General features: G+C 34.6%; 1 protein-coding gene across 1 annotated transcript in view; it reads left to right on the top strand.

Moving 5' to 3' along the window:
- LRP1B (LDL receptor related protein 1B) overlaps positions 1 to 26,934 on the top strand; it is a 1,778,947-nt gene that overhangs the window by 943,666 nt on the left and 808,347 nt on the right. The window lies entirely within an intron of this gene.

The raw sequence follows: 26,934 nt of genomic DNA, 5'->3' as shown, positions 1-26,934 counted from the left end.
TGATATGATCATACTATATGATATCTGCCCTTTGTAGAGATTAGAAATGATCAAATGTTAATTTTGTATTTCTCAACCTAAATATATTACCCACTTTAGAGATGATCAAACCTAGGCATTCAAAAAAAAATTGAGTAGTATATGGCCATCAAATTTACTTTCAAAAGGAATAGACTAAAAGTCCCATCCCAAAGTGTTTTTCTTTTTTTTTAGAGCTACAGTTTTCTTTTTTTTAATTAATTTATTTATTGGCTGCATTGGGTCTTCATTGTTGCATGAGGGTTTTCTCTAGTTGTGGACAGCGGGGGTCTACTCTTTGTTGTGGCGTGTGGGCTTCTCATTGCAGTGGCTTCTCTTGTTGTGGAGTACAGGCTTTAGGCACACGGGCTTCACTAGTTGTGGCACATGGGCTGAATAGTTGTGGCTCCCAGGCTCTAAAGCTCAGGCTCAGTAGTTGTGGCACACAGACTTAGTTGCTCCACGGCACGTAGAGTCTTCCCAGACCAGGGCTGGAACCCACGTCCCCTGCGTTGGCAAATGGATTCTTAACCACTGTGCCACAAGGGAAGCCCCAAAGTCTTTTATATTAGATTCTTAACAGAAAAAAAAAAAAAACCTATGTTCCTTGAGGGTTTGGTTACATTTCAAGAAATCAGTGTGTTTTGATGGGTATAAAGTAAACTGCTTTAATCCATGTGTCACTTTCTTTTAAAAAATGGAGAATTTCAATTGTGAACTTATTCATCATCAGAATTAAATGCTTATTCTTCTTCCAGAATTTCTGTTACTTACTTGCTGTAGCAAGTGAAAAGTGCCAGAATTGCAGCATATTTCCAGATGTGTATTTTCTGCCTTCTCTATTTTTAATTTTTTTAATAAGCAACATTTTTCCTCCTCCAAACATGGAAAGTCTTTTTGATGATCTTTTGCCAAAATACAAAGTTATGATTATTATAGACCTTCAGCCTGATAGATACTCATTTGCTTGTTGAAAGTGATATGAAAGACCTTCCTTAGGCCAGAATTGGACCTTATTCATCTTAGTATCCCATACTTTGTGAGCACAGTTCTTTATACATGACACTTAATGGCTTTCCTGAATTGAACTGGAAAAAAAAGAAAAAGTCTCTTGGGTTTAACACTGAAGGGTGTTTTGGTCTTTAAAATCTTAACAGAATATGCATAAATTACTTTTTGATTTATTGCTTTAGGTTTCTCCAGGACAATGCACTTTCTCTTCACAATTAAAGTACTTTGATGCAGTAATCTTGAGACTGTAATAAAGTATATTCATGAAAATGGCATAGTTGATTCAGTCCTTTGGGAAGAGAATGTAATCATCTCCCAAGTGTCAGTGTGAAGCTGCACTCTTCTCTTTCACTCTTTAAAAAGAGTATGTCTGCCACCTTATTTTTTTTTTCAGCATTTTGCTTTTAATTTTTGGTATAAAACATAGAAAAATAAAACTAAATTACACATTTTAAAAAACATAAATATCACAAACACTGTGCCACCTTATTTTTAATTGAAAACTCCTAGAATATATAACAAATGTTTTGAAAGATTATGCATAAAGATCTTTAAATAAAATGTGGGGAGTCTATAGCGAGAGAGTTTGTTGGGGAGATTTGTAAAAGCCTTCAGGCTTTCCTTTTCTTTGTCAGTGTAGAAGACCTAGGCTTCCTTTTAGAACAAATGAGTGCAAGAACATTTAGATGACTAGAAGAGTTCACAAATGTGTTGCCTGGTTTTGACAAGGGTGCCTGTGATATCTCAAAACTATGTTAAAGATGGCGCATTTAGCAACCCAGGAAGACAATGACTATAAAACACAAAATTAACTCATCAAGTTACTGTAATTTTCTCTCCTTTTGTCTCCAGCTGGGTAGTGCAAAGTAACTGCCTGAGCAGTTAGTATGCAATATAGAAATCTTTGATATCGGCTGAGAAGGCAGGCTTTTTCTTTTAAGTACATCCATGTAATATTTCAGAATTCCCCGTAGACATTGCTTTACTGTGGTTACTAATATTGCTTTGAATTTTAAGGACATGTTTGTATGCTTGTTTTGAGCTTTGAGAATTTCTAACCTTAATATTAATAGAGTTGTAGTTTTTATGAATTCCCAAAAAAGGAAATGAGGTACTTAAGTAACTCCTCTCTTACATGGAGATAATAATGTATCTCATTGGATTATTGTGAGAGCTAAAAATTCAACAATGTATATTTAAAAAAAGGTTAGAAAATGGTGTGATCCAGACTGTGCAATTAATGTTTTAAAATTATTTAATTAAATGCATAGAATTGGATTCAGTGAACTATCTTTTTACTCTCAGAAAAGGAGATATTTATGAAATTTCTATCTATTGCATTACATATAGTCCTAAAGAGAGCTTTACAAACATGTGAACTGCTATACAAAAATTCAACTTTTTGATCAGCTATTTGTAAGAAAATGATGTGTTCTGTTTAAAAGGAGATTCCAAAATTTTGAAAAGGCAATAAATCATGAAAAGGGAACAAATAGTATACCAGGCTGCAAGTCAACTGATTTTTGCGGTGCATCTAGAAGAGAAAATAGTAGTGGGATATGATCATTATAAGTATCTGCAATTGAAAACCAGGAGGCTTTTTTCTTCTTTTTTTAATAAAATAGTTGGTAGCCATTTCCAAGGGACAAAAATATTTAATACAAACTGTGCATTTAGTATATTTGAATCTTCAAATTCTTAATTTTTTATCTCTGAATAAATTAAAATATTCCTTCATACAGGTAGTTTTTGTACATAGTAATTAATGCGTTCACTCATTTAGCAAAAAGTTTTGATCAAGGATGATGCAACAGGTTCTGGACTTTGGTATTGGGAGTTAAGCTCTAAACAAAGACAGTATAATTCCTGCACTCAAGTAACTTAATGCAGAGCGGAAGACATACAAAAGGATGGATTTTACAAATAATGCATTCAAGAAAAGTCTGAACTTATTTTTTTTAATTCAAACTAAATACTTATTTTTAATTTAAAATATATTGACAGTCAAATTCAGATTTAGAAACAAATAATGTGTCTCAATAACATGACCCATGCCAGCAACTGACCCACCGTCTCAGTGTTTCTCAGACTTTCCTGACTTGGGGACTTGATTAAAAATGATAATACCTTGGTACTAGTCAAGCCTGTTCATTTACTATCTCCAGAGAATGATCTCCAACAGCAGTAGATTTCAGTAATTAAGTTCAGCCGCGTCTAAAGTGTTTCTTTCAAATTACTGAAAGAAAGTGAAATAAACAAGCATGTAATTCTTATCCTACAGAGACCACATTATCTTTCTATTCATAAAATACATTAAATTACTTTCATTTTATTGATTTGGAGAAGGAAATGTGACAGCAGAGTAAGGTCAATGATAAATGAAAAGATACTTAAGTCATTCCTAGGTTTGCTTGTAATCTTTATTAATAATCACAAAAAAGGATTAAGTGAAATTTTAATAAAATCTGTTGGAAATATGAAACTGAAAGATGTAAACATGATCAGACAGCTTAATGTTATATAGTAGCTAACAAGGTTATGTAAGTCATCTGGGAATAGCAAAATGAGCTGCAAGACTAAGAACAGAATCTCATAAAATATGCAGTTGAAGGAAAATCAGAATGTGTGGTTAGTGTGTGGTAAGAAGATGGAAATGTTGTCTTGTGGAAATAACAGTGCATGCGTAATATAAAATTGCCATTCTTCATTGAACAAAGTGATTTTTGTCAAGGTGGAATATAAAAAAATGTATTGAATTTGTAGTCAGAAATTCATTGTCATGGTCCCAGTTCTGTTCCTCCTCTGTTAAACTGAGGAAATTACATAAACTATTCGGTCTTCAATTTACTGTACTATAAAAATGAAGATTATACTGGTTTACATGTTACTTTCTAAGAAGTCCCTGGGATTTGGTGGAATTAGGAGCTGTCAGGGAGATGGTGAACCTACTGAATTATTGATTAAAACTGTGGGACCTAAGCGTGTAACACATAACTGAAAAAACTTTAAAGTTTTAGTGAAAGGTGAGGATTATATTGTAATTAGAAGAAACAAGTGCGATTATCTAGATCACTCAATTTACACATCATATTTACATAAATTGCCTAGGAATGTTAACAAAAACAGTTTTTAAAGACAAAAAACCCCTAAATATTTGTTTCAAGTATTTGTAAATATAAAGTAAGAACTCATTTTAATTCACTTTCTATATTTTAATGTGCTAAAATTATATTCTATAATACATATATTTCTATAATATTCATATTTCAAATGAAAATGATGAATTTGCCTCTCACAGTTGTAACAGTTTTTAATATACTAATGACAAATCACCGTAATAGGACAGAAGAATATGAGTGCAGTGCATAGTTCTTTTGCTTAGGAATCAAAAATGATTGTTACATTAACATCATATTGTCAAAATAAACACATCGCTATTTACAGAGCTAGTCCTTAAACATAGCTTCAAAGGAAAAAAGACAACTCTTCATTATTTTTATTTAGAATAAAATTGCATTTTGGTGTCATGATCAAAATTATTAATATTAGTACTCTATTATAGGCAAAACATGGAGAATACATATATATTCTACTTGTCAGCTAACCCATTTAATTAGGTTTTATTAAAACTCCATAAACATTCTTTATTTTTTTCTGGCTTCCAAAGACCTGAACTAAGGCAACATCCTTGCAAATGACCTCGAGGCCTCTAGTTTCCTTCTTCTTGAACTCATCTGCAATCCATCCTCCATACTTCTTCAAGAAGTCATCCTAGAACCTTTCCAACCATGTGATCCTTGTTGCTGACATCTTCAGTTGGCATTTCATTACTTAAATTGAGTACAGTGACTAGCAAGATTATTTTCAGGTTTTCAGTCTGCATCCTGTTATGGACAAAGTGTTTGTGTCCTCTCAAAACTCATGCTAGGTTTAATTCCCAATGTGATGATATTTGGAGGTAGTGCCTTTAGGAGGTAATTAGATTTAAATAAGGTCATGAAGGTGGGGTGTCCATAATGGTGTTGGTTCTCTTTTAAGGAAATGAAGAGCCCAAAGTGGTCTCTCTCTCTCTCTCTGCACTATGTGAGGACACAGTGAGAAGAAAGTCATTTATTCACCAGACACTGAATTTGCTGATGCCTTGTTCTTGGACTTGCCAGCCTCCAGAACTGTAAAAAATAAATGTTTGTTGTTTAAGCCATTCAGTCTGTAGTGTCTTTGTTATTGCAGCCCAAACTGCAATGACAGTAACTTCTTCATATTCTTGGAGTAGGATATGTCTCTATTAAAACACTTCTAACAGCTGAGTATATCTGTGTGGTAATACCTTGAAATCATAGTCAAGAGATGCTAAATAATTGAGGTTTGCTATGTATGTTGTGGTTATCCTTAAAGGTCACCTCATTCCTTAGCCCTACCATTCTCCTTCTTTGCTTCATTATATTTTTATTTCATAGTTGTATTTGTATTTTTTTATCTCAGACACCAAACATGTTGAGGATAGAAAGGTTAGTATAATACTCCCAATATGTATATTTCACCACTCACCATTTGTCTATTGTATCTATCAGTAAAGGATGATAGGGCTGAAAATGTAGATTTGTCCCTTGTAAATTTCACAATTCTTTCCTATGCACCTCAGGTTCCAGCTTGTGACACATACCACCTCTTCTGAGTATCTTCCCTTGTTTCTTGGTTTTTTACCTTCTGTTTCTAACCCAACATCCCATTAAAATGTATCATGGCACTTCTCTGCTTTGGACTTTCTAATGGCTTCACATATCCCTCCAAGTAAAAGCCAAAGTCTTCTCAATAGTTAAAGTTCTTATTTCTTTACCTCTTTAATCTCATGACTCACAGCTTTCTCCATCCTCACTCTACTCCACAGCTCCCACTGCCATGTTGTGCTGCTCCTGAATATTAAGTAGATATATTTACCTAAGGGCCTTGCTAGTCTCTTTACCTGGAATGGTTCTTCCTTAGTAATTAGCTGGTGCATTGCCTTACCTACTTAATATTTGCTTCTCAGTAAGGTCTTCCCTGACTACCTTACTCAGATTAACACCCTCCCCCTACCCAGTGTTTCCCAACCAATCTTCTGCTATATTTTTTCCATAGCATTATCAGCATATAAGATTCTAAGTATTTTACTTATTTTATGACTCCACTCACCTCACTAGAATTGAAGCTCTAAAGTTCTAGTTATGTTGTATGTTGTGTTCACTGCTATATATCCAGGTCCTAGAACAGTACCTGATCCAGTAAGTAGCCACTGAAAAAAAATGCCTTTGGTGAAAGAATTAATATTTCTAATTTTAATGTAATTGCTGGATTAATTTATAGATTCTGTCCTTTCAGTTGCTGAAAATATATGATGAAAATAAATATCAAAAGAAGCTGAAATGCTTTAGGTGGAAAGAGAAGTGCAATGTCATTGACAAGACTGGAATAGTTTATAAAATTGAATAGGCTGTTTTTGTTGTAAATACCTTATTTTCATACAAAGGCTACTTATGTTTACATTTTGTACATGGCCTTTAGCATGTACAAGATGACACCCTGACTGAAATTAAAAAACTAAAAGGAACAAATTTTCAATAAAATATGAATATGGAGGGACATACCATGTTCTTGGATTGGAAGAATCAACATCGTGAAAATGACTGTACTACCCAAAGCAATTTACAGATTCAATGCAATCCCGATCAAATTACCAACGGCATTTTTCACAGAACTAGAGCAAGAAATCTTACGATTTGTATGGAAACGCAAAAGACCCCGAATAGCCAAAGCAATCTTGAGAAGGAAAAATGGAGTTTGTGGAATCAGGCTTCCTGACTTCAAACTATACTACAAGATCAAGACAGTATGGTACTTGCACAAAAACAGAAATATAGGTCAATGGAACAGAATAGAGAGCCCATAGATCAACCCATGCACATATGGGCACCTTATCTTTGACAAAGGAGGCACGAGTATACAATGGAAAAAAGACAGCCTCTTCAATAAGTGGTGCTGGGAAAATTGGACAGCAACATGTAAAAGAATGAAATTAGAACACTTCCTAACACCATACACAAAAATCAACTCCAAATGGATTAAAGACCTACATGTAAGGCCAGACACTATAAAACTCCTACAGGAAAACATAGGCAGAACACTCTATGACATCCATCAAAGCAAGATCCTTTTGGACCCACCTCCTAGAATCATGGAAATAAAATCAAGAATAAACGAATGGGACCTCATGAAATTTAAAAGCTTTTGCACAGCAAAAGAAACCATAAACAAGACTAAAAGGCAACCCTCAGAATGGGAAAAAATAATTGCCTATGAAACAACAGACAAAGGATTAACCTCCAAAATATACAAGCAGCTCATGAAGCTTAACACCAAAAAAGCAAATAACCCAATCCACAAATGGGCAGAAGACCTAAATAGACATTTCTCCAAAGAAGACATACAGATGGCCAACAAACACACGAAAAGATGCTCAACATCACTCATCATCAGAGAAATGCAAGTCAAAGCCACAATGAGGTATCACCTCACACCAATCAGAATGGCCATCATCACAAAGTCTGGAAACAACAAATGTTGGAGAGGGTGTGGAGAAAAGGGAACTCTCCTGCACTGTTGGTGGGAATGTAAGTTGGTACAGCCACTATGGAAAACAATTTGGAGGTTCCTTAAAAAACTACAAATAGAACTACCATATGATCCAGTAATCCCACTCCTGGGCATATACCCAAAGAAAACCATAATCCCAAAAGAAACATGTACCATAATGTTCATTGCAGCACTATTTTCAATAGCCAGGACATGGGAGCAACCTAAATGCCCATCAACAAATGAATGGATACAGAAGATGTGGCATATATATACAATGGAATATTACTCAGCTATAAAAAGGGATGAGATGGAGCTATATGTAATGAGGTGGATAGAACTACAATCTGTCATACATAGTGAAGTAAGTCAGAAAGAGAAGGACAAATATTGTATGCTAACTCACATATACGGAATCTAAAAATGGTACTGATGAACTCAGTGCCAAGAATAAGGATGCAGATACAGAGAATGGACTGGAGAACTCGAGGTATGGGAGGGGGCGGGGGGTGCAGGGGAAGCTGAGACGAAGCGAGAGAGTAGCACAGACATATATATACTACCAACTGTAAAATAGTCAGTGGGAAGTTGTTGTATAACAAAGGGAGTCCAATTCGAGGATGGAAGATGCCTTAGAGGACTGGGGCAGGGAGGGTGGTGGGGACTCGAGGGGGGGGAGTCAAGGAAGGGAGGGAATACGGGGACATGTGTATAAAAACAGATGATTGAACCTGATGTACCCCCAAAAAAATAAAAATTAAAAAAAAAAAATGCCTTTGGTGAAAGAATTAATATTTCTAATTTTAATGTAATTGCTGGATTAATTTATAGATTCTGTCCTTTCAGTTGCTGAAAATATATGATGAAAATAAATATCAAAAGGAGCTGAAATGCTTTAGGTGGAAAGAGAAGTGCAATGTCATTGACAAGACTGGAATAGTTTATAAAATTGAATAGGCTATTTTTGTTGTAAATACCTTATTTTCATACAAAGGCTACTTATGTTTACATTTTGTACATGGCCTTTAGCATGTACAAGATGACACCCTGACTGAAATTAAAAAACTAAAAGGAACAAATTTTCAATAAAATATGAATATAACTTAATATTAACAGTGCTATCAATGGCTTCTTTATTAATGAAAGAAAAAATTCAAGTCCTTCCTATGATGGCCTGGTATTTAGAACTGGGTATGCAAAGATGTATAGCACCCAGGTTCTGTTGCCCGCCATTTAGAGTCACTGTCTGGTGGGAGAAACAGACCTAAAATAACAATAGCAGTTGAATAAGTTTTAGGAGAGATTTGCCTAACTATGTCTTAGAAGTCAGGCTAACTTCCTATAAGCAATAATTTGAGCTGAGTCTTGAACAATGAGTAGGAGTTTGGAGAAAAGACAGAGGAAGAGAGATATTTTTGGTCAAGGCAACGAGATGAATTTTTTAGAGAAAATAGAACAATAAGTCAGGGAACTGAAGTGGTTTGACTGGGACAACATCTTGGATATGGATGAGGGAGTAGGGTAAAAAGTAGACATAAGGTAAGGTGATGTTGCCACAAGGAATAAACAAAATTTTAGTACATATGCCTTACTAGACAGATATACTGTATTGTAGGGGAAGAAAAAGTTTCCCTTGACCTTCTTAGGGTCCCTGGCTGAGTCTGAAAATTCTGATGAAGACAGAGTAACAGGAGAAAAGCATACAGGTTTTATATTTCATCATGTACATGGGAGCCTTCACAAGAGAATGAAGACCTGAAGAAATGACCAGAACAGAAAGCTTTTATATCTTTTACACACATTAAAACAAAAACAAAAACCAATACATTTGTGAAGAATTGACAAGGCAGAGAGATTTAGGCTTAGGATAGTAAATGGTGAAAAGTAACTGGGAAGATAAGGGTTAATTTAACAAAGTTTGTACAGATTTCTCAGTCCCAAATTACCCATCTGTAGTAATTAGAATGTCTTCCTTTCTTCTGGTTCATGGAGGGTATCTTTCATAGAGAAGTTTTAAGACCTGTTTCAGGGAAGAAGGGTGAGAGGGTAAGGTCAGAGTAACTTTCCTGTTTCTGCTATTTTCTCAAATTCTTTCAGCTTAAGGTATTCAATATACCAAGGTGCCATGCTTTGGAGTAGCGTGTCTGGAACCCCGTCCGTATCATTAATTTGATGCTTTTGTCTTTTCATCTTACATCTACTTAACTCTAAAACTGGTTTGGTCTCAGGTTGCATCTGGTAAAACATATTACACACGCAACACAGTTTGTATACATAGAAAATCTCTGAAAGATTACATGAGAATGTGATAATAACTAGTTATCTCTGGAAAGGAGAGCTAAAAGCCAAAGGAAAAAAACATAGTCTGGGTTTTGAGAACATGTGTTCTATGATTTAAGTTGGTGAGCCAGAGTGTTTCTTATGGTAATGAGTATTTCTCATGCTAATGAGTGAGTCACTACCTTCATCAGATTGTCAGTCCTGAATCTTGTCATTTGAGCCACAGAATCAAAATTTGTTAGGATTGACAAGAGAAGGTCAAGAGATATGAAGTGACCAGCCCATAACCTTAGGAAATTAGTAGCAGCAAACCCAAAATATGACCTGTTTTTTTGAATCCTAGTCCATTCTTATGACATATGAGTGCCAAGCTGATAAATCTGCTTATCTGTAGCCTATTTTTGGCCTATGGAATAAAACTTTTGGGGATAAAGAAAAAGTATACTTAAATAACTTGGCAAAATATTTAAAATATGACTTCAAATGAATGTAATCCTTGAAAGTTTACATTGTTTTGTGAGAGGAAAAATAATACAAAGAACAAAGTATTCATAGTTATTGATTATGAATATACTATAATGTTGTTTCTAAATAGGTGAGAGTTCTATAAAATCTGTGTTTTTGCTTCATCGTTTTTCCTTTCCATCATATTTATAATATAACTTCAGGAAGGAACAAAAATTGCTTGAAACTGTGTTAAAGACATAACTACCTTCAAGTGTGCCATTTTAATAGAATGAAGCTTAACTGTGGGATACCCCCTCATTTGGAAACAGAACATTTCTGGTGAGTCCAGATCAAGGTGGCAGAGTACTGAGCTCACCTCTTCCATATTTTGGACACATCAAAACTACAACTACATTTAGAAAAACTATCTCTAAGAATGACCTGAAGACTAGCAGAACAGATTTTTTACAACTAAGAATATAAAGAAAAGGCCATATCGAGACAGGTGGGGCAGAAACTCAGTCTAGTCAGAACCCACACCCTGATGTAGCAACCCTCAGGCAGGGTGGATATCACAACTGTGAAGGTCTAAGCCCCACATCAGGCCCCCAAACCAGGGGACCTGCACCAGGAAGATGAGCTTCCGTAACATCTGGCTATGAAAACCAGCAGGGCTTATATCCAGGAGAGCAAGGGCTGTGGGAAACTGAAACTCCATTCTTGAAGGGCTCAGCACAGATTCACCTGCTCCAAGTAACAGTGCAGAGGCAGCAGTTTGAAAAGCACCTGTATCATACAATAAGGAGATTCTTTGACTAGGGTGTGTGCTGGAGGGATAGGGATCTGGTGAAACATAATTTGGAGGGGGAAGTGATGGCAGGCACTTTTTAAAAAATTCTCCTTCCACTTACCTGGCCTGGCACTAGAGGGCACCATTTCTGTAACTCCCCAGCAACCTAGCTAACACTGTGCGCCCTGCCCCAGTGTTCCCCTGAGGACTTGCCACATCCAGTCCCTCCAAAGTGGCTCCAGCCTCACCCCATCAGCAGGCAACCCTGGCTAGCACTGGTGCCCTTCCAACATGCCTCCTGCACCATAAAACTAGCTCCACCCCACCCAGGGATGACCCAGAGGGATGTACTGGCTCCCCTCCAAAGTGGCTCTTGCTCTGAGAGCCAACCCCACACACCAGTGCACCCACCGTGGTGTCATCTGGACTGTTCAACAAGATGGGCCCAGGGCCAGCCTCACCACTAGCAGGTCCACAACAGTGGTAGCTGGGCCTTCCCAGCCAGCTGGCCTAGGGGCAAACCCTACCCACCAGCATGCTTGCAGCAATCATAGTCCAATCACAACAGAAGGGCACATGCTGCTCACACAGGGAATACCCATGGAGCACCTGGGTCTGGTAACCAGGAAAGAATGCATCACTGAACCCAACAGAACACCTTCTAGATGCCATCTCTCTTTCAGGATGGGGAGACCTAGCTGATATATCTAATACATAAAAACAAACACAGAGTTTAGGCAAAGTGAGAAGATGAAGGAATAACTTCCAAATGAAAGAACAGAACAAAACATCAGGAAAAGAACTAAACAAAATGAAGATAAGACATTTACTTGATAAAGAGTTCAAATCAGTAGTAGTAAAAATGTTCACCAGATTTGGGAGAAGAATGAATGAACTCAGTGAGAACTTCAACAAAAAGATAGAAAACATAAAAAAAAAAAAAATCAGAACTGAAGAATAAAGTAACTGAAATGAAAAATACACTAGAATCAACAGCAGATTAGACAACACAGAAGAACAAATCAGTCTGGAAGACAGAGTAGTGGAAATAACTCAATTAAAACAGCAAAAATAGAAAATGATTTTAAAAATTATACTACATATTGAAAATTCTAGACTCCACCCGAAAACTATTAGAACTAGTAAATTAATTCAGCAAGATTTCAGGATACAAGACTAATATACTTAAATCTATTATGTTCCTATACACTAATTACAAATTATAAGAAAAGGAAATTAAGGAAACAATCTCATTTACAGTTGCATCAAAAAAGAATAAAATACCTAAGTATAAAATTAACCAAGGAGATTAAAGACCTGTATATTAAAAATTACAAGACATTAATGAAAAAAAAATTGAAAACACAAAGTAATGGAAAGCTGTTCTGTGCTCATGGATTAGAAGGCTTAATATTTTCAAAATGTCTGTATTACTAAATGAATCTACAGATTCTATGTAATTCTTATCAAAATAGCAATGGCATTTTACAGAACTAGAACAAATAATTCTAAAATTTGTGTAGAACCAGAAAAGAACTTTAATAACCAAAGCAATCTTAAGGAAGAAGAACAAAGCTGAAAGTATCATGATCCCTGATTTAAAAAACTATACTACAAAGCTTTGGTAATCAAAATTATATAGTACTGGCATAAAGACAGACACAAAGATCAATGGAACAGAATTGAGAGCCCAGAAATAAACACATACTTATGTGGTCAATTAATTTATGATAAAGGAGCCAAGAATATACAGTGGGGAAAAAAAAATCTCTTCAATAAATGATGTTAGGAAAACTGGACAGTTATATACAACAGAATGAAAATGGACCACTTTCTTACACCATATATAAAAATAAGTTCAAAATGGATTAAAGACTTAATTTTAGCCCTTAGACCATAAAACTCCTAGAAGAAAACATTGTAAGTATGCTCTTTGATATTGGTCTTAATATTATTTTGGATATATGTCCTCAGGCAAGGGCAATAAAAGCAAAAATAAAGAAATAGGCCTACATCAAACTAAAAAGCTTTTTCACAGTGAATGAGACCATCAGCAAAATGCAAAGGCAACCCTCTGAATGGGTGAAGATATTTGCAAACAATATATCCAATAGAGGGTTAATATGAAAATGTATAAAGAACTTACACAACTCAATAACCAAACAAGCAAACAATTTAAAATGACAGAGAATCTAAATAGACATTTTTCTAACAAAGGCCTATAGACCACCAACAAGACACATGAATATATGTTCAGTATCACTAATCATCAGGGAAATGCAAATTAAAGCCACCATGAGATATCACCTCACTCCTATCAGAATGGCTGTTATCAAAAAGACAACAAAAAACAAATGTTGGCAAGATTGTGAAGAAAAAGGAACCCTCATGAACTGTTGGTAGCAATATAAACTGGCACAGAAACTATAGAAAAAAGTATAGCGGTTTATCAAAAAATTAAAAATGGGACTATTATATGATCCAACACTTCCACTTCTGGGTATTTATCCAAAAAAAATTAAAATGCTTATTTGAAAAGATATATGCACCCCTATGTTCATTGCAGCATTATTTACAATGGCCAAGATATGGAAACAACCTCAGTGTCTATCAATAAATGAATGAATAAAGAAGACGGATTTGATATCTACACCTATATCTTTATCTGTGTTTATGTATTGATAGATATAGATACACAAAATGAGTCATTACTCACTCATAAAAAATAATGAAATATTGCCATTTGGGACAACATGGATGAACCTAGAGAATAGTATGCTAACTGAAATATGTCAGGCAGAGAAAGACACATACCATATGATTCCATTTACATGTGGAACGTAAAAAGCTGAACAAACAGAACAGAAACAGATATGATATAGAGAATAAACAGGTGGTTGCTGGGGCAGTTGGGGGAACAAAATAGGTGAAGGAGATCGAGAGGTACAAACTTCCAGCTATGAAATTAACAAGTCTTGGGGATGTAATGAACAGCATAGGGAATATAGTGGATAATATAACTTTGTATAGTGCCAGAAGGTTTGCTAGACTTACCATGGTGATCAATTGATAATGTACATAAATGTAGTATATCACTCACTAAGTTGTGCACCTGAAACTAATACATTATATGTAAGCTATACTTCAGTAAAAGCAAAAAAAAGTAAAATAGAACATTTGCCTAGTGTTAATATGCCTCTCTTCTTGAAATGTATGTGCATATGTACACACATGCACACATTTACTTAATTCAGACCTTTCCTTGAGAATAATTTTATTACTGTCTTTTTTTTTTAATTTTTCTTTAATGTTTCATGAATTGCCTGTTAATTAACTGCTGTTTAGGATTTCAGGCAATGGAGAGTGTTGCTTTAAAATTGCATGTGTTTTCTAGTAGCTAAACTTATGCTAGATACATTTATATGACTGTATCTCTGCATCTGAATATCTCAATAGTGACTGCTACCAACTTGTAGCATGTGTATATCAGAAACAAGATATTGCACATAAGCATCCTGGGTATAATTCTGTGTGCCATGAATTTAAAGGTAAAACAGTGATGTTTTAAACATTGTCTTTCTTAGCATCTTGGCATCTATTCCCAGAGGTGAGGCAGCAGTGTTGGTGTTTCTTGGTAGTAAGAATTAGAACTCTTCCTAAGAATTAGAACTTTAAAAAAAAAAGAGAACTGAACTGTAAACTTTATTTAGAATTTAATGCTGAGTAGTTTATACTTGAGCATCCATTCAAACTTTAAGAAAAGGAGCTGAAAGTGTTAAGGGGACCAAACTAATCAATTGTTATTTAAAAGAATCTCTATGCAACATTGTGTTAGCCAAATGCTTTGTGAGGGTTCTTATTTTAAGACAACTCACCCTCATTTTTGTCCATTGTTTGTTTAAGAAAGCTTTTTAGTGGATCTTTATTTTAGAAATATCCAAGGTTTCGCTCTCGCTCTCTTTCCCTCTCTCTCTCTCCCTCTCTCTCTCTTTTTGTTATTAGCTGAGCTTTTAGTTCCTCTGAAAGCTGTAAATCTCTTTGGTTCTCTGTTCTCTTTGATAGGGATTCTTTTCCTTGCCAGCAGTTTCTTCTTTACTGTTTCTGAAAAGAGCGGTGTTATGCCTCCACTTCAGTGTGAGGTGGAGAAAATTAGAAGTTAAGTTTTGTATGTCGGTCCCTTTTAGGAATAATATCATAATTACCAACTTACAGGGAAAATTTGGTTCACAGATCTAGTAATTTCCCTACTACTGGTACCAATTCCTAGTGAATTCACAGAGTCCAAAGTTATGAACGAGTGTAAGGCTATTTGTGCATGTTGTCTACTTACTTTTTCAAAAGGTGGTGCCAGTCTGTATTTCTTTTGCAGACTTGACTTAGCAATGTTCTGCTCAACATTGATGCAGTTTTTTTCCCTAAAAAAAAAGATCTTTCCAAATCTGATAGGTTAAAAAAATGCAGCTTAATATTGTTTTGGCTTTCCCTGATTATTAATCAGTTTTATTTTTTTAAATATTGTAGATTTTCATTACTTGTTGTAGTTATATTCTGTAAGTTGCAGTGAACACTGGATTAACCAGTATTGAACCATTGCACCTGGGGAATTCCAGGGTTGTGCTCTGGAGAGCTTCTGGTCACAACATTTTCATCAACAAATCAATGCATAACCTTACTTTATGTGTGCTTCTGTTTAAAGGCACCTTGTTAAATATAAATTGTTGACTCATTAACATTGAACTCATGGCCAATAGCAGTATAACTCATGCCTGAATAAAGTTTACTTAACACACATATTTTTTCCATAAGGCACATCATAACATTCATAAGCTTAGGAGTGCTAGACAGCACTTCAGCAAAACACATCGAGGCCATTTTAAACAGTCAAACACCAATAAAAAGCACAAAAATGAGAAAAATTTAGTACTAAAAATACCATGAAAAGGAAATTTGTATACAGTATGAGAGTGGAAACAAAAAGGCAGAGCATTGCCTTGTTTGACCTCAATGAGGAAGATGCACATCAGCCAACTCAAATTTTTTGCTGCTCTGGGCGTGTCCATGAATGACCAAAAAAATACTAAGAGTATTGATTTGGGGTTACAAATAAATTTTAGCAAGTAGGTGAATTCACAAATACAGAATCCATGAATAAGAAGGACTGACTGACCTGTTTGCCATTTGCATTTGTTTTCCTGCTTGTCTTTGTTTTTCTATTGGGGTTTTAGAATTATTCTTACTACTTCGTGCAAGCTCAGTATACATTAAATATGTTTACTGTCATCTTTGTTATGTGCTTTTAAATCAATTTATTTGCCTTTTCATTTTTTCATGATTTTTTTGTACATTTACTATATTAGTTTGATTTTATGTTTATTGCATTATTGTCAGAAGATGCAGTCTTGTAAATATAAAGGATCTTTGGCTGTGGTGTCTGTTACCCAGTGATCACTAGAATGGATTCGGCTTATTTCACTGGATGATTGGCTGACCTTTCTCCTTGACTATTCCATTCTGTTAAGTGAACTGCCTATCTTTGACTCAACAGACTATTTATTTTGTACAAAAAAATCTCTAAATGAGGCCATAAATTTACTGTGTTGGTACACTTGGAACCCCAGATTTGGCATGAAGATTATTTTAAGCTGGAAACATTTAAGATTCAACAGATGCAGAAAGAAGTGTCCTCAGAACTTCCCTTATCTGACTAGATGCAGAAACTTCTGGGAAATGAGGCTGCCATAAATCCTCTCTATGAGGTGACTTCACTCCCAGGGATACCAAGAGTGAAGCTATCATGATTCCCTCTGGGAAAAGACCACCTGCATAAACTAACATTATTCTTATCTCACATTTGTTCTCCAAGAAAACTATTTTCTTTCCTAAGGAAACCCATACCCACCTGAAACTGCTAGGTGACATGTTCGGGGGCTCCGAGGAGCTCTGGTTCATTATGTCTCAGCACAGAAAGAATTCAATGAGAGGCAAAGTGATTGACAAGAAGTGATTTATTAGAAAAGGATGCTTGTGAGGCTTACAAGAGGGCAGGCAAGTGAGCATTGCACTGCCCCAAGTACTTAGCGCATTACATTTTTATAATCAAAGGGAAAGAGAGGAGGGGAAGAAGACCACCTTCTTTCTCGTTCTTTAGGTCTTCATCAGTAACTCCTATGTGTCAGGTGGGGGATGTTTTTGACCCTACATGGCTCATCCAGGACTGTCTTGGCACCATGGAAAAATTATTTCATGTCTCAGTATAAAGAGGGTCTTTCACTTTGAAATGTCACCTTTTCCTAAATTATTGTTTTTTGTGTATGCAGAGAGCATGTCCTAGGGGCCTTTAATTTGTTGACATCACTAGGAAGGATGTAGGCCTTATTTTTCTACTATTGTTTTATTATCTCCAGGCATGACTCATGCCTCCACTGCATGGTTTTGTTGCTAAGCAAGTTAGCTTGGCTTTGTTGTTAGGCAAGTCTGTCTGGCCTTGATGCTGAGCGACTTACTCTGCTTCATGAGTCAAGCAAGCCCACATTGTTGCAGGATTTTCCCATTGCTTTCTTGAGTGATCATTAACTTACTGCAGTCTCCCAAAGCCCCCTCAAGTTTCCTATCTACAATCCACTAGTGGGATTTCTGAACTAATTATTTGATTATCCTACTCTATCTCTATTAAGAAGAGCCTTTTTGCCTCCCTTCCTTTTCCTTATTAAAAGAGGTATATCAGCCCCTAAATTTAGCCATTTAATGGGCCACTTCTTTTGTGAACTCCCATGTGAACATGAATAAACTTATTTTCTCCTGTTAATCTGTCCTTTGTCAGTTTAATCTAAAGGTCCCGAGGGGAAAAAACCTAAAAGGGTGGAGGAAAAATTTTTCCTTCCCAATATTAGTTTTGTGAGAATTTATTGTATATTATTGATGGCTTAATAAAATATTATTTTTTGTGAATATTCCAGTGTTACTTAAAACTTTTAAAAAATTTTAAATTTAATTTATATCATATGGTTCTATATGTAGACAAATCCAAACTAAATCCCTATGTCACTATACTCTTGTTAATTTGGTATATGTGTTCTGTTAAAGACAGGTTTATGTAACTCACCTAGTCTAATGTTTTGTTGTTTTACACCTTTGCTGTTTGATATAAATATACTGTTTTGTTCAGAAAATTTCAAAGCTATTATATTTTTATGCAGGTAGTTTCCCCCACTCTGCAGTTTCTCTCTGAAGCTTCCCCTTCCATATCACCATCAGAGCCCCTCTTTCAGTTTGGGCTTCTGTGGACTATTGAGATGCTCACTCAGGGTACCTTTAATCATCCTGTTTGGTTAAGTCTTGAGCAATATGCAGTCAATTATTGATGAGGGCCCTCAGGCACTACCAAAGCTGACAAGGTTTATTTGTATTTTTAATGTGACCCCAAATGCTCCCTTTAAAGGCAAAGATAGGCTCTGGTTAGCCTCCTTACCTCCTTGCTTTGACTACCTATTAGCTTTCTCTAGGCAAAGTCTTCTCTTCCTCCCCTTTCTGATGCCCCAGCTTCCACCCAGTTCTGATATTTTATCTTATCCCCCAGGCCTTTTGTGCAAAGTTGTAGTCCCTTTCTCTCCCTTCACCCAACCAAGTGACTCATCTTTTCTCCAAGAGGCTGTGTTGCATTGTCTTCCTTCTTTCCCTCTAGTCTTTCAAGTTCTTTGTTATGGTATGTTTGAGTCTTCCTTTTGAGTGTTCTCCAGGAATTTTTAATTAATTCCCATTTGGAAGTCACATAACTGAAGATTAACTTTTTCTTACTTTTTGCATTCCCACTATAGCAATCTGATTTTTCCTTCATTCTTTGAGAGTTCTTTGAAAGGCTGGAAAAGGATGTAGAAATGCAGCAAAGAAGGAAAAGTTTATCTTTCTGCATTTATTTTTTTTAAAAGGAATCTATTTCACCCTTTTAAATTTGTTTTTGACAGTTAAGTCTGTTTTGCCCAAAGCAACTCAGCTATACCAATTTTCTCTATTTTGTAAATCATATTTAAAATTTTTTTTGATCTTCACATATCTTTATATTTTGACCTCATCACATGTACAATTATAAAGTTATCTGTGAGATTTTTCTATTAGAAGCTTTTTTAAAATGTTCTTACTTATTTCACCTTTTATGCTTTCAGGTTTTTTGTTTGCTATTTTTAGCACTTTCTTTTGTGTTTGTTATTATAGGAGCCCTGTATTTAGTTTTTTGGTGTTTACAAAAGAATGTTTTCTATTTTTTCATTTGATAGTTTACATTTTTCAAATAGTTAAATTTTAAATTTCTTATTAAAATCAAAAATATAAAATGAAGAATTTATTGCTTAGATACTAGAATTACTACTGTAACTGAATGCAAGTTTGGCCGCTCACCGCTCAACAGCCAATAAATTGAGGGGCAAGCTTCAGTAGAGAAGAAAGGTGCTTTATTCAGAAAAGCTGGCAATCTAGGGAGATGGTTGACTTATGTCCAGAGACCAACTCCAAAGTTTCGTCTCAGCTATGACAGTTTTTAAAAGGAAAAAGGAGAAACAATCTCAGTTAATCATTAAGGCAGGAGGTCAGATTCTTTGTCATCTTTCCATTGTGTGCAGACCTGCTGACTTCTCCCAATATTCCTTTGGATGCTATCTTGCTCACATGGTCTGTCTGCAGTTGGATGTTATTTTGCCTGTGTGACCTACGTGTACCCACAAGGTCCACTTACAAATTTACAAGAGGCAGCTAGGGATAGAGGGTCAGTCATTCTTTAACTACTTAATTCTTCATGCTTACTCCTTCTAATCCAGGAAAGGAATCAACAGGTTAGGTAATGTATTGTGTATATTTAGTAATGCAGAAAGCAGAAGCTAAGTTAAATGTTGCCTAATGATCTCATCTTTATGATTAAGGTCTAAAGAAAACAGGGATGATCAAATAAAAAAGAGGCAAAGGAGCTGCTTACAAATCCCCACTGTCAGACATCATTTCATTTCTGTGGGATTAGGGGCGAAGGTCCATCTTCCGTAACTGCTTCATCCTGACATAGGGCTCCATATTCTCAGAGTGGAAGATGTCAGCGTGGGTCTGTAGCATCTCTTGGCTGACAATTTTAGTTGCTTACTTACATATATGGCAGAGCAAGCTACAATTATTTTGATGCCTACAAAGATATAGATTATACTAAGCAATAATGTAATCCCGATTCTCTTGATACCAGTTCTTGGAATTGTGCTAGTCATAGATCCAATACTGCTGAAGTTAGAGCAGCTTATGTTGTGGCTACAGTCTGGTCACCATGCAGTTAGCCCCCGGTCCCTGTCCTGGTGACTGTTATATCTATAAAACAACTCAAGAATGTGCCTCAGGCACTGGGTCTGTGACTCTGTTGTCCTAATCATTAACTGCTCAGTTTTATATGGAAGGGCGGAAACCCTGCAGGATTCTGCTCAGTTCTATTTCTATTGTTTAGATTTATTTCTCTCTTTAATATTTTCCTAGAGATTTTTATTTAACAATTTTTCCAGAATTCTTAAATCTCATTTATCTCTTGTTATAGTGGTATAGCTTTTCAAGGATGATTTTTTCAATAGTTGTATGTGGTAGCATGCTTTTAAAATCTTTTTGTATCCGATCATTACTACTGATACCTTTACTCATGAAGGACATCTGGTCAGATTGTAGAATTCTTGATTCAGAAGGCAACTAACTTCACATTTGGTAGTGCTCTAGTATACAATCATGAAAAAAGTCTGAAGGCTGACCTAGGTTTATCACTTATAAACATCTTTTTATCCAGATGATTGAAATATATTTGATATTAAAAGATTAAAATTATAACTTGTACCTCAATCTATAATTTATTTAATGCATTTAACTAGTTATTGGAGACCCCACCCACCCACCCAGTGTCTATAGTTCTGATATTAGAAGTTCTAAAGGAGGCATATTTGGTGACATGGAATCCATGGGAGGAAAGTAAATTACATTTCCTTTTTCAGTGTTTACTTACATGTCAGTGCTATCTTGCTGAGGGACAGTCAGAAAATCCAGTACCCCCTGATAATATTTTAATTGATTATTTTTCTGTTTAAATAAAATAAAGTGAACATTTGTCACTCTTCAAGCTGATCTAATGAGTACTTGGTAGCACTGTACTTTTCTTCCAACTGTGTATTTAAAAGGTGTGATTTACGAATTCTAAAAAGCAAGCTTCACTTAGTTATGCATTGTAGAGAAACTGATATTCTATTTTACTATTCTAATCATAAGAATTTTGTTTAATAGAGTTGGGATATTATCATACTCAATTACAAGCATAAGTAAAGGTTATACAATTTCTGCCAATATCTTCTTTCAATAAACAATTACAATAAAATCATATAAAATGAATTTCTATATAAAAAGTCATGTAACTCTAATGCTCTCTATAATCAAATGAAGCTTAAATATAATCTTTCAAAGTTATAGTTTTTAAAAAATTATCTTTCAGAGATGGATAGTTAAATTTTCTGTGATGAAAATTATATAAAGTATAAAATCACCTTAGATATATAACTACAGAGTTTGCTTTTAGCTCCATAATTTGAAACATCACATGAAAAAATTTTCAATGCTATATTATTATCTCTATGCTATATTATTATCTCAATGCTATGTTATTATTATACTAACTCTTCCATGGTACAGATAGAAACCATTGCTATTAATTTTTATTATAAGTAGTATAAAAAGCACAACATTGAAAATCAACTATACTTCAATGAAAAATAATGAATAAATTAATAAGCTAAATACTATAAGGAAAAATATTAGATGATACATTTTTCCCCCAGAAGTCCTATGAAAAAGGATTGAACACAATTAAAAAAAAATAGTAGAATCAATGAAGATATCTATTGGCTAAACAGAGAACAGTAGGATATTAAAACAAGGAAGGAAAAATAATGGTTTTTACCTTGTAGAATCACAATTCACAAAATAATTCTGTTTTTTAAAAATAAAGTTACTTTTTACAAATGTTCTTCCTTTTGTAGTAAACATACTGTAACTTTTATTTCATTTTTAAAAATCTGTATATTGTATATGTGATAAAGAGTTAAGAAAAACTATTTAAAAAACATCTAGTCTTAAGAAGCTATGTGTGTTTCTTAGCTCACTGGTTCTTGTGGACACCTTGGAAGCCATAAACTAAAGTGGAACATTCTCTATTATTGTTTTTCTTCTACTAACTGATATCTTTAAGACATGAAAAATTGTCTCAATGAAAGAAATGTTTTAATTTTCAGAAAATTTGATAAGAAGATAATAAGGCCTTGAAATTTTGTTAGCTTTACGAATACATGATTGAGCCTTGAAGGTATCTTGTTTTTGAGTAAAGCAAGCTGAAGCATCAAATCATGAGCTTTATTTAAAAAAAATAAAGTACTGAAATACCAACTTAGAAAGCAACTTAGTGTTCAAGTAACTTTCAGTTTTGGACACAGAAGAAGTTGCCAGTGAGTGGCTCCATGTGGATTCCCATCCTCTCCCAACTATACCTTTGCTGCCCTCAAGGTCACTAACTTTCTTATACAGGGATGAGTATGGTCCCTCTGAGATTTCATTGGTAGCTGTTATATTTCTGAATAGTTGTACATTGGCGTTAGGAAACGAATGCTATCATGTGACCAAAAACAATGCATTTGGAAAAGCACTTGCTTGAAGTCCAGTGCAAGTTTTACAAAAGTCCTGAAGTTTAAAATATATGTATATATTGTTAGAAAAGCCACACCCATTTGTTGTCTAGCAGTGTTTTCTAAATCATTTCAGAGAACCAGGATCCACTAACTTTTCCAAAATGCTCATTTGAGAAACGTTCAATAAAAGTCTGTTCACTACTATCTCAACCAGAACAAAATATTTTGTATTTTCTTCTTTCACTTTTCCAACACTGTCGGCAGAGCTCAGTTTAAGTCCTTTTTGTCTTATAATAGTAACACAGTGAAGGGTCTCTGGATTAAGTCTAAATGCTGTATCATTTTGAGCTGTAGAGCCTAAAAAAATTTCTTAAAGTTACACAAGAGTTGGAAAACAACATCAACAGTAAAGACAGCACAAAGATTTAAAAGTAGTTGAATTTTTAGAAAAAAAATTTAGAAATTAAATATATATGAATAAATATAGTATATTTATAAATATATATATATATAAATATAATATATATATTTAAGTGATATATATCTTCTGCAAATCATCAAAAACTCTTATATCTAAACTGATTGAAATCAGACATTATCTGGGTATATGAAATGCAGATAATCTGAAGGTCTGTCAGTTTCTCCCCACATTATGAAGAGCTACAGGGATGTGAGTTAACTACAAAAGCTAGTGCTTATCCTCATCTCAGCTGTGTGGACAATGCTAATATGATAAAATTCTGCTATGATTGTTAACACTACTAATATATTACTAATTTAATGTTATTACAATCCAGGCACCATGTTATGTCATTTTATTAATTTCTTATTCATCATAATATTCTTGTGAGGTACTACTATTACTATAGCTCCACTTTGCAGATAAGGAAACTGAGGTTTAGAGAGATTTGACTTCATGGCTTTATTCCATAAATTGATGTCTTAATAATACCTTTTAGTGCTAATAGCAAGGTCATAAATTTAATATCCTACTAAGAGTAAATAAATATTGTTAATGAGGGAAGCAAATTAGCTATAGTATGTTCTGAACAGGGAAGAATGTGCCAAAGCTGGTGCCATTCTCACCCAAAGTGAGAGGAACAGCAACTCAAGTCTTGCTGATTGTTGTTTTGTAATTAATTCAGGTCCTTGGTTTCCAGAAATTTTAAAGACAAACCATAAATCTGGATTTTTATACTGTTGCTGAATTTTTAAATTTTAAAAACCAATTAAAAATTACTACAGACCGTATAAAACCTTATCTGTAGGCTGAATCTAGCAGCTAGAGGGAGACATAATAAATTAGACTATACCATTTATTTCATTTTAAATGATTCAACTCAAATGAAGTAATTTTTAAAACTATTGCTACTTTAGAAGTAAAATGACAAAACTAGGTCACCCCCTTTCTTATATTGACAGTTCCTCAAGTCACCAGTGTTCATAGTACTCGGTTGACATATTCCAGTCTTTCCTAAATGTTTACATTACCTTTTGTAAGCATATCTTGTTCTTAGTTCTCTCTCTTACCTCAAACATGTGTCTGTCTTTTTCTCTCTCTCAGCTTTTCTCAAAAACCATATCAAATTGAGAGGTCATTTACCCCTTAAAAAACTGACATATGTTGCTTCCTAGCAGATTTTGAAGATGTCAAGGACTTAATTACTAGTTAATTGAATTTTTGCTGCATTGTTTTTTATAAAAGTTTGTCATGACTAAGGAACACCAGTTAAGAAGCTAACAGTTAAGAACCAGTTTAGGAACTAATACTTCCAACATTCCAGAACAAACGATTGTTGTCATCTAAGCTTAAACAATATATGAAGCATTACAATCCTTAAACTGTTGCAAGAAACTAAGGGGATAATAAATGTTATGCTGACAATGAAAAGAATGAAGGAATCTTTCTCAGTGGAATTGACAGCCTCTATGTCAATGCTGAATGCAGTTGCTACAAAATGATTTGCTTATCAAAATACCCCTTTGAAAGATTTTGCTGCCAGTGAAAAAAGAGAAACCAATAGCAATTTTGTACAGTTTAAAAATAGTGTTTTATAACACATCTATTATATATCACTTATTTAGACCATTTCTATTGGTAAATATTTTTATAAAAAAAATAAAGGGTTTCCTCTAAAGGAAAGCTTCCAATTCAATTCTCTTTCTTTCGCAGCTGCATTGTCAGGAATTGAATAAACTTACTGCCTTAAAAAATGTTGTCTGTTGGCTAAGAGAACATAGCTACTGGTGCGGAATTACACATTTAAGGAAAATTTTTATTCCTTTTTTTCAAGTATCTGCTGAACTTTCGGAGAGAGAGTGTATGTGTGTGTGATGGCCCAGCCTCTGTGAGCACAGTTACCCCAATTTAATTAGTCGATCTGTGAATGAAGCCAAGATTGAATTCTGTTACTGCCACAAGTGAGACAAGCCAATCTGATGAACCGCACTGAGAGAGAAGCCAAGAAAGTGACATTGCATAAAACAAATCCTTTAAATAATTTCCTTCTTATTGACAGCAAACCAATTATGTTCATTACCTCTACTTTAATGTTTATTGTAAAGAAAAAGAGGCCTCTTTTTTTTGTTACTGTTAGATTGAAACTCTACTTTTTGGACAATTTCCAGAGAACTCAAGTTGCTTTGAAATGTTCAAGTCATATAGTTTCCAGATTAGTGCATAATGGAATATAAGCCTTTAAAAAGATATTTAGAGTCGCATTTTCTGCATGACAGGGTTGAGGCAGCCTCTCAAATACCAGCGATTGTTGACATTTACTTCAGCAGAGAGCATTAACAATCAAGGTTAAAAAATATCTTTAAATTTTGTTTTTAATAAATATTGCAATAAATTAAAATGGTAAACATAGCATTGCCTTTAGTTTGCTTTATCATAAGATATTATTGTAATCTATCATAAGCATGATAATGTCATCATAAGATTAGCAATAATGTATCAAAATATGGTTGGCATTCAAAGTCTGTGCTGATAATTAACAAGAAAAACACTCCACCTTTAGGTATATCTACCTGTAGATAGAAAAAGCTTTCTTAATGTCATCATGATTTTCAAGTAATCCTTAAAATGAGCTGAACTGGGTAGCTGTAACCATTTAAGTGGTTCTGGTATACAAAAATCTAATTTTTACATCAACTTGGTAGAACTCATTTATGACCTAACAATATTAAAGCATTCTTGGATTAACTGATGTTTTATATTATGCTCATACATTCCCTTTCATTTTCCTGGACTTTTGGACATGAGTTGTTTTTTCTTTTTCATGTTTTTCTGACAAATACGTACCAACCACACATAATTCATCCATTTGGCCATATTTGCAACAATTGTGGGCAACAGAGAGAAGCTGAGAATTATAGGATTTCAGAGCTCACCCCATTACTATTACGGTGGCAAGAGAGATATGAAGACAGTTGCTTTTTAGCTGAGGTAATCCCTTTATGCCCTAGTTTGATCTGTCCTGTAGTGATTGTGCAAATGAGGGTTGAATTCCAGCAAACCTTTCAGAATCAGGCTCATGGTATGACCTGTGCAGTATAAACTCCAGACTCTAGATAAAGTTTATTTTAGACATGTATCTCCTCTGTTACTTTATGGCCATGATCATAGCTATATGAAATTTATAGGCCAACTAATAATATATATCCTACTTTGATAAATTCATGAAGCTTGGCTACCACTAAGGTGACCAAGGGAAGAAGAATACAGGCATGAATGGGAATGAAATACTTAGATTCTTGATCAGGACCTGCATTAAGTCATTGTGAATCTTGGCATCTCATTTAATTTGTTTGAAATGTAGTCTTCTACACTTTAAAAAAGTGGATTAAATTCCTACATACATTATTCCCTCATAAATTTTTTGATACTAGATTGCAACAATATTAAAAAATTGCATAGCTTTGTGATTTTTAACTTATGGTTGGTTATAGCTGTTGTGTATGCCATCTCATACATCTCATGATTCAGTGAAATGCATGTATAGTCATGGCTAGGGAAGTTTTTAGTCTTGTGAAACTGTTTTTATGTGTTCCATCACATTTACCGCGTGAAAGCATCATCTCATTATTGAGATGCTGAGGCAA

This window comes from Hippopotamus amphibius, chromosome 8 (genome assembly GCF_030028045.1).
Source record: "Hippopotamus amphibius kiboko isolate mHipAmp2 chromosome 8, mHipAmp2.hap2, whole genome shotgun sequence".
NCBI classification, from domain to species: Eukaryota; Metazoa; Chordata; class Mammalia; order Artiodactyla; family Hippopotamidae; genus Hippopotamus; species Hippopotamus amphibius.
This window is presented reverse-complemented; position numbering and strand designations above follow the sequence as displayed.